This window comes from Myotis daubentonii, chromosome 20 (assembly GCF_963259705.1).
Source record: "Myotis daubentonii chromosome 20, mMyoDau2.1, whole genome shotgun sequence".
NCBI lineage: Eukaryota > Metazoa > Chordata > Mammalia > Chiroptera > Vespertilionidae > Myotis > Myotis daubentonii.
The window spans coordinates 16,786,267-16,799,117 of record NC_081859.1 but is presented as its reverse complement, the minus strand read 5'-3'; the positions used below and the strand labels follow the sequence as shown (position 1 = coordinate 16,799,117).

At 42.0% G+C, this 12,851-nt stretch overlaps 1 pseudogene; it reads right to left on the bottom strand.

Moving 5' to 3' along the window:
- Positions 1-10,807: 10,807 nt before the first annotated feature.
- Positions 10,808-12,364, bottom strand: LOC132222681 (T-complex protein 1 subunit beta-like; annotated as a pseudogene).
- Between the last annotated feature and the right edge of the window lie 487 nt (positions 12,365-12,851).

Below are 12,851 nucleotides of genomic sequence, written 5' to 3'. Positions count from 1 at the left end.
AGCCACAGTGATGAGAAAAGAAGAAGAAATAAAAGGCATCCAAATTGGTATGGAGGAAGTAAAATTCTTGTTATTCATAGGTGACATGATATTGTACATAGAAAACTCTAAAGCCTCTACCAAACAAACAAACAAACAAACAAACTAGATTTAATAAATAAATTCTGCACTGTAGCACGGTACAAAATTAACACCCAGAAATCGATGGAATTTTTAAACACCAATAATGAATTCTCAGAAAGAGAAACCAAACCAACAATCCCAATTACCATTGCATCAAAAAATTATGATACTTAATAATAAACTTAACCAAGCAGGTAAAAGACTTGTACTCAAAAAAATTCAGGGAGTTTAATAAAGAGATAGAAGAGAAGATAAGATGGCGGCGATATAGGCAGTTGCGGTCCAGGTCTTGTCCTGGAGCAAATGGAGTAAGCAGCTGAAACTTATAACACCCACCCTGAATTGGAGAAATTACTCAGCGGGTGAGACGGTTTGCAGCTGGGATGGGCAGAACCCCCCTGGAAAGAAACACATCAGGCCAGAAAAGACTGGACGGAAATTTACAAAGTGATGCAAAGCAAAGGACTGAATCCAAAAATACTCTATCCAGCAAGGCTATCATTCAAAATTGAAGCGGAAATAAGAAGCTTCACAGACAAAAAACGGTTAAGGGATTTTATCACCACCAAGCCAGCAATGCAAGAAATGCTAAAGAGACTGGTGTAAAAGAAGAAATAAAAAGCTCAGAAAGAAAACAGCCACACACAAAAAAGAAGCGGCTACAAACAAGTACCTTTCAATAATAACTTTAAATGTAAACGGACTAAATGCTCCAACCAAAAGACATTGAGTGGCTGAATGGATAAAAAAAACATGACCCATACATTTGCTGTCTACAAGAGACTCACCTCATTAGAAGGGACTCACACAGACTGAAAGTGAAGGGATGGAAAAATATCTTTCAGGCAAATGGAAAGGAAAAGAAAGCTGGGGTAGCAATATTTATATTGGACAAAATAGACCTCAAAGTGAAGGCCATAATAAGAGATAAAGAAGGCCACTTCATAATACTAAAGGGGTCAATACAACAAGAAGATATAACCCTGGTAAACATATATGCACCCAAAGCAGAAGCACCCAAATACATAAAAAAACTCCTGGAAGATATCAAAGGAGAGATTAACAACAAAACAATCATAGCAGGGGACTTTAATACACCACTGACATCACTGGATAAATCCTCTAGACCAGAGGTGGGCAAACTTTTTGACTCAAGGGCCACAATGGGTTCTTAAACTGGACCAGAGGGCCAGAACAAAAGCATAGATGGAGTGTTTGCGTGAACTAATATAAATTCAAAGTAAACATCATTACATAAAAGAGTACGGTCTTTTTGTTTGTTTGTTTGTTTTTGTTGTTGTTGTTTTTTTTGTTTTTTTTTTTTGTTTTATTCATTTCAAACGGGCCGGATATGGCCCGCGGGCCGTATTTGCCCATGGCTGCTCTAGACAAACAATCAGCAAAGAAACAGCAATCCTAAATGACTCACTAGATCAGATGGACTTAATTGACATCTTCAGAACACTTCACCCCAAAGCCACGGAATATACATTCTACTCAAAGGCTCATCGGACAGATTCAAAAATAGACCACATATTGGGTCACGAACAAAGTCTCCCCAAATTCAAGAAGATTGAAGTCATAACAAGCATCTTCTCAGACCACAAGGGCATAATATTAGAAATAAACTACAGTAAAAACAACCCAAAATACTCAAACACTTGGAGGCTGAATAGCATGTTATTAAATATTGATTGGGTTACCAATGAGATCAAAGAAGAAATTAAAAACATCCTGGAAACTAATGACAATGAAAACACAGCAATCCAAAACCTATGGGACGCAATGAAAGCAGTCCTGAGAGGGAAGGTTATAGCTCTACAGGCCTATCTCAAAAAAAAAAAAAAACAAGAAAAAATGGTAGTAAATCATCTAACTCTACAACTCAAAGAATTAGAAAGAGCAAAAAGAAAACCCCAGAGTGAGCAGAAGGAAGGAGATAATAAAGATTAGAGCAGAAATAAATGACATAGAGACACAAAAAAAATACAGAAAATCAATGAAACCAAGAGCTGGTTCTTTGAAAGGATAAACAAGATTGACAAACTTCTAGCCAGGCTCACCAAGAGGCAAAGAAAGAGGACCCAAATAAGCAAAATCAGAAACGATAGAGGCGAAATAACAACCGACCTCACAGAAATACAAATGATTGTTAAAAAATACTATGGACAGCTCTATTCCAACAAACTAGACAACCTGGAGGAAATGGACAAATTCCTAGAAAAATACAACATTCCAAAACTCAATCAGGAAGAATCTAAAAATCTCAATAGGCAAATAACTATGGAAGAAATTGAAGCAGTCATCAAAAAGCTTCCATCAAACAAAAGCCCAGGACCAGACGGCTTCACAGGGGAGTTTTACCAAACATTCAAGGAAGAACTAAAACCTATCCTCCTCAGACTACTACAAAAATTCAAGAGGAAGGAACACTTCCAAGCTCATTCTATGAAGTCAGCATCACCCTAATACCAAAACCAGGTAAAGACAACACAATGAAAGAGAATTACAGGCCAATATCCCTCATGAACATAGATGCCAAAATCCTCAACAAAATCTTAGCAAATCGGATCCAGCAGTACATCAGAAAGATCATACACCATGACCAAGTAGGATTTATCCCAGGGATGCAAGGATGGTACAATATCCGCAAATCAATAAACGTGATACATCACATAAACAAAACAAAAAAAGAGATAGAAGAAGATATAAACAAGTGTAAAAATATACCATGTTCATGTATTGGTAGAATTGACATCATTAAAATGTCCAGCCGTAACCGGTTTGCCTCAGTGGATAGAGCGCCGGCCTGCGGACTGAAAAGTCCCAGGTTTGATTCGAGTCAAAGGCATGTACCTTGGTTGCGGGCACATCCCCAGTAGGGACTGTGCAGGAGGCAGCTGATGGATGTTTCTCTCTCATCCATGTTTCTAACTCTCTATCCCTTTCCCTTCCTCTCTGTAAAAAATCAATAAAATATATTTCAAAATAAAAAATAAAATAAAATGTCCAGATTACCCAGCACAATCTATAGATTCAATGATATACCTATTAAAAAAAAGAACAGCATATTTCACAGATCTAGAAAAAATACTCCAAATATTTCTATGAACCAAAACAGATCCAAATTAGCCACAGCAATCTTGAGAAAGAAGGACAAAGGTGGGAGGGATCACAATACCAGATACTGAATTATACTCAAAAGCCATAGTAATCAAAACAGCCTGATACTCACACAGAAATAAGCATATTGGGCAATGGAACAGAACAGAGAACCCAGAAATCTACCTAAGCCATTATGCTTAATTAATATTTGACAAAGGAGGCAAGAGTATACAATGGAATCAAAACAGTCTCTTTAATAAATGTTGTAGGGAAAATTGGACAGATAAATGTGCAAAAAAATGAAACTAGAACACCAAATTACACCATAAACAGGAGTAAATTAAAAATGAATAAAAGACTTAAATGAAAGAAGGGAAACCATAAAAACCCTAGAAGAAACCATAGGTAGCAAAATCTCAGACATCTCTGAAAGAAATGTGTTTACAGCTACATCTCCTAAGGTGAAGAAAACTAAAGAGAAAATCAACAAATGGAACTACATCAAAAGAAAATCTTCTGCACAGCAAAAGAAACCATCAACAAAGTGAAAAGGGATTCCACAATATGGGAGTAAAAATTTGGCAAAGATACATGTGATAAAGGGTTAATATCCAAAATAATAAAGGAAGACATACAATTTAACCAAAGGAAGATAAACAATCCTATTCACAAATGGGCAAAGGGCCTAAATAGACACTTTTCAAAAGAGGACATACAGAAGGCCAAGAGACATATAAAAACATGCTTAAAGTCAATAATCATCGGAGAGATGCAAATCAAAATGACAATGAGGTACCATGTCACACCTGTCAGAATGGCCATCACCAACAAATCAACAAACGACAAGTGCTGGAGAGGATGTGGAGAAAAAGGAACACTTGTGCACTGCTGGTGGGAATCCAGACTGGTGCAGCCACTATGGAAGACAGTATGGAGTTTCCTCAAAAAACTGAAAATGGAACTCCCATTTGACCCTGTGATCCCTCTTCTAGGAATATATCCCAAGAAACCAGAAACACCAATCAGAAAGGATACATGCACTCCTATGTTTGTAGCAGCACAATTTACAATAACTAAGATTTTAAACAGCCTAAGTGCTCATCAGCAGATGAGTGGATTAATAAACTGGTACATCTACACAATGGAATACTACGCTGCTGTAAAAAAAGGAAGGAACTCTTACATTTGCAACAGCATGGATGGACCTGGAGACCATTATGCTAAGCAAAATAAGCCCGTTGGATAAAGATAAATATCACATGATCTTACTCGTCTTTTGGAATATAATGAACAGCATAAACTGAAGAACAAAAATAGATCCAGAGACAGAGAAACATTGAGCAGACTGTCCAACCTCAGAGGGAAGGCGGGGGCGGAGTGTGGGTAAGAGATAAACCAAAGGACTTGTATGCATGCATATAAGCATAACCTATGGACACAGACAGTAGGGGGGTGAGAGCATGTGCTGAGGGATGATAACAGCTAAGGAGAGGTCAATGGGAGGGGAGACACATATGTAATACTTTAAACAATACAGACTTTAAATTTAAAAAATAATAAATTAAATAAATAAAGTTTAAAAAAATGGGCAAAAGTCCTAAATACACACTTCTCCAAAGGGAACATACAGATGGCCAAGAGAAATATGAAATCATGCTCAAAGTCACTGATCATCACATTGATGCAAATTAAAATGGCAATGAGTTATCACCTCACACCTACCATCAACAAATCAACAAATGACGATTGCTGGTGAGGATGTGGAGAAAAGGAAACCCTAGTACACTACTGGTGGGAATGCAGACTGGCACAGCCACTGTGGAAAACAGTATTGAGTTTCCTCAAAAAATTAGAGATGGAACTCCCATTTGACCCAGTAATCCCACTTCTAGGAATATATCCCAAAAATCAGAAACACCCATCAAAAAGGATATATGCCACACACTTTACAATAGCTAAGATCTGGAAACACTGCAAGTGCCCTGTCCCAGGTGCAGCTGCAGGAGTCAGGCCCAGGACAGGTAAAGCCCTCGAAGCCCCTCTCCCTCACCTGTGTAGTCTCTGGATTCTCCATCACAATCCGTGCTTATGACTGGACCTGGATACGCCAAGCCCCAGGGAAGGGGCTGGAGTGGACGGGGGGGGTGCATAAATAATAATGGAGACACTTACTACAGCCCCTCCCTCAAGAGCCAAACCCCCATCTCCAGAGACACATCCAAGAACCAGTTCTCCCTGCAGCTGAGCTCCGTTACCATCCAGGACATGGCTGTGTATTTCTGTGCCAGACACAGCGAGGGGAAGTCAGTGTGAACACAGAGGCAAACCTCCCTGAGGGAGACAGCAGGGCTGGGCTGCAGGCGGCGTTCTGAACACCAGGGGGCGCTCAGGACCCACAACACAGAGAACAGCCTTAGGAGCTGGGGCAGAGGGAGCAGGGAGGAAAGGACCTTCCTGTTGGGCACAGGGATTTCCTCTCAAGCTCTCAGCTGCCTCCAGGGAGAATTCTTCCTTCTCATGTTCTCACCGCAGACAACAATGAAGGAGGGACATTGCCTGTTTGCATGTGACGTGCTGGCAGTGGTGAGGACTCTCCTTCATCAAGTCTTTGTATTTTCTATATCTCTTTCTCTGCAAGGAAACCATCCTCATTGTTCTCCTTTTCCTGGGTTTTGGAAACCTTCCCACCAAGAAATCCCAGGGCAGCCCAGACCCCTGTGTGCTGAGTTCAGGCCCCCAGTCCCTATGTTCCCCTCTGACAGGCCCACCTGGGCCTAGGCGAGGAGTATCTTCCCCCAGGACCTCCCACCACAGCTCTCCATTCTCCCTACCTCATGCTTCCCTCCTGGTCCTCATTCACTCAGGTGGATGTGTAAACCCATCCCAATGTCTGGTTTCAGTGATTAAAAAACTTTTAGTCTGCTTTGCTGTGTTTCCCTCTGAAGGGGACCCTTGTGGTTACAGGAATGTCCCAGCAGGTGGCCAGGGTAACCCTCATGTCAGCACCCTTATCTCCCTCATCCCCACCTTAACCATGTCTGCAAAGTACTGTCATATAAGGACACCCACAGGCTCCAGCGATGAGGACCTGGATATTCCTGATGTCAGGGTCCAGCCATCACAGTTCCCTGAGAGTCAGGGCCTCCAAGGCCCCTCAGGAACCTGGGGACTGGTTTTCTTCCTGGGAACTGAGAGGTGTGTGTGTGTGTGTGTGTGTGTGTGTGTGTGTGTGTGTGTGTGTGCAAATATTAATTTGCACATGTTTGTAACTATGTGCAGGTTGTGTTCACATGTGTGTTTTAACCTTGCCCTGAGTCTCCCACAGCTCACATAACAAGGACCTTCCCACATGTAAAGAGAACAGGCTCCAGGGAAAGCCCAGCCCAATAGCCTCAGGGCTTTCATTTTGGTGAGATGGTAGGAGAGGAGAGGAATTCTGCTTCCAGGGGCTGGTGTGGTTTCAATCTCCCAATGACATCTAAAGACAAAACCATGGCTTCTTATCAGATTCCTGGTGTGTGGCATGTGGAGAGGCAAAAATAAGACATCAGTTGTCAGCAGTCAAACAAAAAAATATGAATAGATACAGAATAAAAACTTTACATTGAAAATTGCTTCAGAATTACAGTTATTAACAGATTAGGTGTAGAAGAGATGGACTCAATATAATAAAGGCCACATTTGAGAAGCCAACAAGTGACATCATGCTACACAGAGCAAATTTCAAAGCTTCTCTTCTTACTTCAGGACCAAGACACGGCTCCCCTCTGACTACTTCTATTTATCAAAACTAGAAGTTCCTGTCAGAATAATTAGGCAATAAAAAAGAAATTTAAAATGTCTACATCAGTGAGAAACAAGTTAAAATGTTTCTCCTTATCTGCATGCAGATAACATGATCTTGTACATAGAAAACCCTAAAATCTGTATGAGCAGCTAATAGAACTGGAATTGAGGAAAGATTTAAGATATAAAAGCAACACACAAATGGCTTGTGCTCCTGCACCTTCTCATCAGAGTATCTTCATGACTCTATGGGGCTGTTTCAGAGGAAAGTGAGGAAAGAAAACTGGAACTGGCTGAAAAGCAAGATGGCAACCTTGAGATAAGAACCCTGGATGTGTCCTTGGTCTTGGTTAACCCCCCATCATGTTCCCAGGTAGCTTTCCCCGAAATGTGGCACTGAGTCAGGTGCAGGTTCCAGTTGACCAGCACCATGTGGGAACATGGTAACAGCGGTACAAAGGGTCACATGAGTAAAAGTTTGGCTGGTAACTGGGACTGTGCAAGAATTCACCACTAAATGGAGAGATACAGAGAGGACTTTTATTTTATTTTCCCAAAAGAGAAAGATCTCCTGTATCTCTCACTAGTTGATAAGGGCAGGAAACAAAACCTGGCTTCCACTTTACAAGAGTAATGGCTGCTGTTGCTAGGTGACAAGGAAGGCAGAAGGATTTCGGACTGAAGTTGGGCAGATACCAGGGGAATTTTCTCTTTTTTTATTGCTTAAAGTATTACAAAGAGTATTACATATATGTCCATTTTTCCCCCCGCCCTAGACAGTCCCCTAGCCTCCCCTATCCCCCAGTGTCTTATGTCCATTGGTTATGCTTATATGCATGCATACAAGTCCTTTGGTTGATCTCTCACCCCCCTACCTCCTGCACCCCCACCCTCCCCGGCCTTCCCGCTGCAGTTTGACAATCTGTTTGAGGCAGCTCTGCCTCTGTATCTATTATTGTTCAAAAGTTTATAATGGTCTCTATTATCCATGAATGAGTGAGATCATGTGGTATTTTTCCTTCATTGACTGGCTTATTTCACTTAGCATAATGCTCTCCAGTTCCATCCATGCCGTTGCAAATGGTAAGAGTTCCTTCCTTTTTAGAGCAGCATAGTATTCCATCATGTAGATGTACCACAGTTTTCTAATCCATTCATCTACTGATGGGCACTTAGGCTGTTTCCAGATCTTAGCTATGGTGAATTGTGATGCTATGAACATAGGGGTGCATATATCCTTTCTGATTGGTGTTTCTGGTTTCTTGGGATATATTCCTAGAAGTGGGATCACAGGGTCAAATGGGAGTTACATTTGTAGTTTTTTGAGGAAACTCCATACTGTCTTCCATAGTGGCTGTACCAGTCTGCATTCCCACCAGCAGTGCACAAGTGTTCCTTTTTCTCCACATCCTCTCCAGCACTTGTCGTTTGTTGATTTGTTGATGATAGCCAGCCTGACAGGTGTGAGATGGTACCTCATTGTTTTTTTGATTTGCATCTCTCGGATGATTAGTGACTTTGAGCATGTTTTTATATGTCTCTTGGCTTTCTGAATGTCCTCTTTTGAAAGGTGTCTATTTAGGTCCTTTGCCCATTTTTTGATTGGATTGTTTATCTTCCTTTTGTTAAGTTGTATGAGTTCCCTATAAATTTTGGAGATTAGGCCCTTATCAGATATGTCATTGGCAAATATGTTTTCCCACACAGTGGGTTTTCTCATTGTTTTGTTGATGGTTTCTTTTGCTGTGCAGAAGCTTTTATTTTGATGTAGTCCCATTTGTTCCTTTTCTCTTTCGTTTCAAGTGCCCTAGGAGTTGTATCATTGAAGAAATTGCTTCGGCATATGTCTGAGATTTTGTTTCCTTTGGATTCTTCTAGAATTTTTATAGTTTCCTGTCGTACATTTAATTTTCTTGAAAAGTTACATTGTGTCACTTTCCAGCAGACTGTCTGGAAGATGTCTTAGAGAGGTATCTCATCAGTACTTTCCCCAAGCCTGTAACATGCTTAAAGCACAAGGTGTGAGGGTTTACAAGGAGGCTTGTTTGAAGAGGAGGGGTGATGGGAACTTTCTACTAACCAGAGACTCCTTAGTGGGAATGAACCCAGAGTTCTGAAAACAGCAGAGAGGAGGGCGATGCAAGAATGTAGCCTTGAGAGTAGCTCCACTTGTACCTTAGTTTGAACAGAGGGGCTGTTTGAATCAGAAGAGCTAACCATTTTGGGTTTTAGTGATCAGGAGATTCTAATAAATTATGGTGGCCACTGGAATGAAACAGAAAGCAGGAAGGCCCTTTCTCTGTCCTTACAATCAGTTTTCAAATCACAACATTTTCATGCCCTAAACTTAATTATTTCTAAACTAGAGCTCCGGTGCATTAAAATTCGTGCACTTGGGGAGTCCTTCAGACCAGCCTCCACCATCTTACAATCTGCAACCCCTTGGGTAGGGTCTCCAGGCCTGGCCTGAAACCAGGGCCTATCGGGGCTTTCCTTCTCCCTCCTTCAGGCAGCTGGCCCCACCGCTGCTGCTGCCACTGCTTTCCCTTTGTACAGTGCTGCCCCCCTCCCCTGCCACCAGTGGCCTCCCTCTGCAGGCAACAGACTGGGGTGTGATAGCTCGACTGGCCTGGTCCTCCCTCTGCTGGGCAATCGCTGGCTGGCTGCACACCTGCCACAGAGTCACTGCTGGTGGCCTGGGCCTCCCTCTTTCTTTGCTTGGGGGCAAGGCCAGCCCAGTGAGGGGCCGTGGTGATTCTGGTTTCTGGTCATCCTGTTCATTATGCTTATGGTGGCTGGCCTTTTATTATATAGGATCATTGCTGATATCTTCATGAAACACACCACATTATGACTGAGATTCTTCTATATCCCAATGTATGAATCTGGATTTACTACAGAGTCTAGAGAATAAACACAACAAAGGAGTCAGTGCAACTGCTACATGTCCAACACTAAACTCCCCTGAAGGAATAGTACCTGGGAGCTCTGTCTGTGTCTCTATAGCTAATGCTTCTGGTTCCCAGGGACCCACACAGATGCTTCTCTCTCCCCCAACACTTGGTCCACTGCTCTAGGCTCACACTCTGGTCTTAGTTTATCCTCTGATCACTTTGTAGGGGAATTACTGTCAGAGGGAACTTCCCGTCTCCTGAACATGAACCTCCTGGGCTTTTAATTCTTCCTCCAGATGTGAGGGTTGGTTCACCTTGGTGTGTTCATTGTTGATGACTGTCAAAGGCATCTCAGTTATATTTGACCCCTATCTTCTTGTATTAATTGTTCAAAATTGTATTTTGATGCACAGTATGAGAAATGAACTTTTAAAACAACTGAATTTTATGGAAAATGAAGATCAAATAAATTAGACCCATGTTAAAGTAAAAGATCAGTTAAATGTCCAAAGTTAAGGATATGAGATCCATAGATAAACTTTGACTCCACAGTATTATTTAGAAGTTGTATTCCTGCCCTAACCAGTTTGGCTCAGTGGATAGAGCATCAGCCTGTGGACTGAAGGGTCCCAGGTTCCAATCTGATCAAGGGCATGTATCTTGGTTGCAGGCATATCCCCTGTAGGGGGTGTTCAGGAGGTAGCTGATTGATGTTTCTCTCTCATCAATGTTTCTAACTCTCTATCCCTCTCCCTCCCTCTCTGTAAAAAAATCAAGAAAATATATTTTTAAAAGAATAGAAATAAGAATACTCTTTAAAAATTAAAAAAAAATAAGTTGAAGTCCTTCAAACAACGTTGCTATGAATTGGTCCAGAGCATAACAACAGATAGGAAAGCTTAACAAGGGGGGTGATCAGGGACATGTTACCTTGGTGCTACTTTGATGGTGTCATCGACATGCAGCATCAATTATGCTGCTTTAGCTACACTCAGATGAACCTCCCACTTCACTTGAAAATTTCCTGTGATGCCCAGCACTGCCATCACCAATAGCACCTTTCTTCATATCCAGTTCAGCAGCTGTATTGCCTTCATGATGGACAGCTCAGAGCTGTGGCACCAGATCTGCACTGTCACAGCCTGTGTTGGCAGCTCTAACAGTAGACAACATTCTCAGTGCTTGAGCCTAAAAATCCATTGCAACAGCTTCTTTACCTGGTGTTTTATTGGCAGCTGTGACACAGTATGAGCTATCAGCAACTCAGAACAGCCTCCTCCATAAACTTTTCTAGAAGACTTCACAATGTGTGCAAGAACACAGAGGGCATCATGCAAAGATCTTTCTGCTTCATCTAAAATGTGTTGAGTGGCACCATGAAGAACAATAGTGCAAGCCTCACCAAGGGCTACCCCAGAAACATGAATGAGCGTTTCTTCTCCAATCACGACTTCCTCAATGAGCTTCCAACTTCCAAGCTTCACTAGTTCTGGGAGGTCAAAGGTAGAGGCAATTTCACCATCTGTGACAAGAGCCAGGTGTTATACATGTTCAATAGCCATACCCCAGCCTCACCAAAAACCAGCTCAGGATAATTAGAAATTTATTGCCTGTTAATACCTTAAACTTTCTCCTTCATTTTTTTCCTGTTCTAATTGTTTTATTTTAGCAATCTTTGCTGTAGAATCAACCCTTACACAGGAACCAAATATCTTTATTTTGTTTGTATCCATACCAGTATTTGCAATAAGAATTTTAGCATTTTCAATTCCTTTTGGTTGATTAACTCCAATGTTTTTGATCCAACAGAAAGCCTTTATCTAAATAGGAATCCACCAGACTTCCTCCTAGCTTCTCGATGACATGAATTGCCTCCAGATTACCAGAGCCCTTCAATCAGAGAACAGCTTTTACAGCTAACTTTGTAGAGTGATCTTTGTGATGAGTAAGAAGTTTTAAGGATAATATTGTTCCTGAAATGCTCATTAAATCTTGGCAGGATTTATCTTCATCAGAACCATGATCAACTGCCGAATTTAACAGAGCCTGTCTTGCTGCCTTAATGGATTCTCTCCAACCCGCAATGAGGGTCTGAAGATGAGTCTTTTTTGAAATTAAATATTCTGCTTCCCTTAGTCATTCTGCTGCTAAAACAGGAACAGAGATAGTGCCATCTCCAACTTCATCATCCCAAACCCTTGCCATACCAATAAACATGTACCTGTTGGATTATCAACACCGATGATTTTTTAGGATAGTTGCAGGATCATTGGTCACCATAAGAGAGGCATCTCATCCACTGCTTCCCAGGATTGTGTCCATGCCTTTGTGTCCCAAGGTGCTCTTTACCAAATCTCCTATAGCGATGGACCAATAAAAGAAGACAGACAGGCTGTCCCTGCTTCATCAGCGCCAACCTGGAAGATGTTGCCAGATGCCAGGGAAAGGGAGGCCATGGTTCCAAATAGGTGACCAATCATCCTTCTCCCTCTCAGCTCACAGTCTGGATCCCAGGGGAGAGAAGACAGATTTGACACCACAGGCTGGGCACAGGGGGCAGGGCTTTGGCAGCTCAGAGCAGAAGGGTTGATCTCTATTTTCTTATGTGACCGCGTCTGATTTTCCCCACAGGGTCTACCACTATCACCCCATGTGATCAGTGTCCCTCCACAGTTGTAATTTCCACAGCGTCACAGCTCATTTTTCCAGTAGACTCACTACTTCCTTCTTGGGGATGAGCACACCTGAGTAACCCCCACACACCCACATAAGCACAGGCACACCTGGTACATTTCCTTCTCTGTGCTCAATAGTGTGTTCCAGTTTCCATCCAGGCACACCTTTCCCCTCTGGCCAGGTTGGGCCTGGCTCATCTGTAAACACCAGGGGACCGGGGATGCTGATGAGAATGGCCACACATGTTCTGGATGTCAGGTGCTCTCC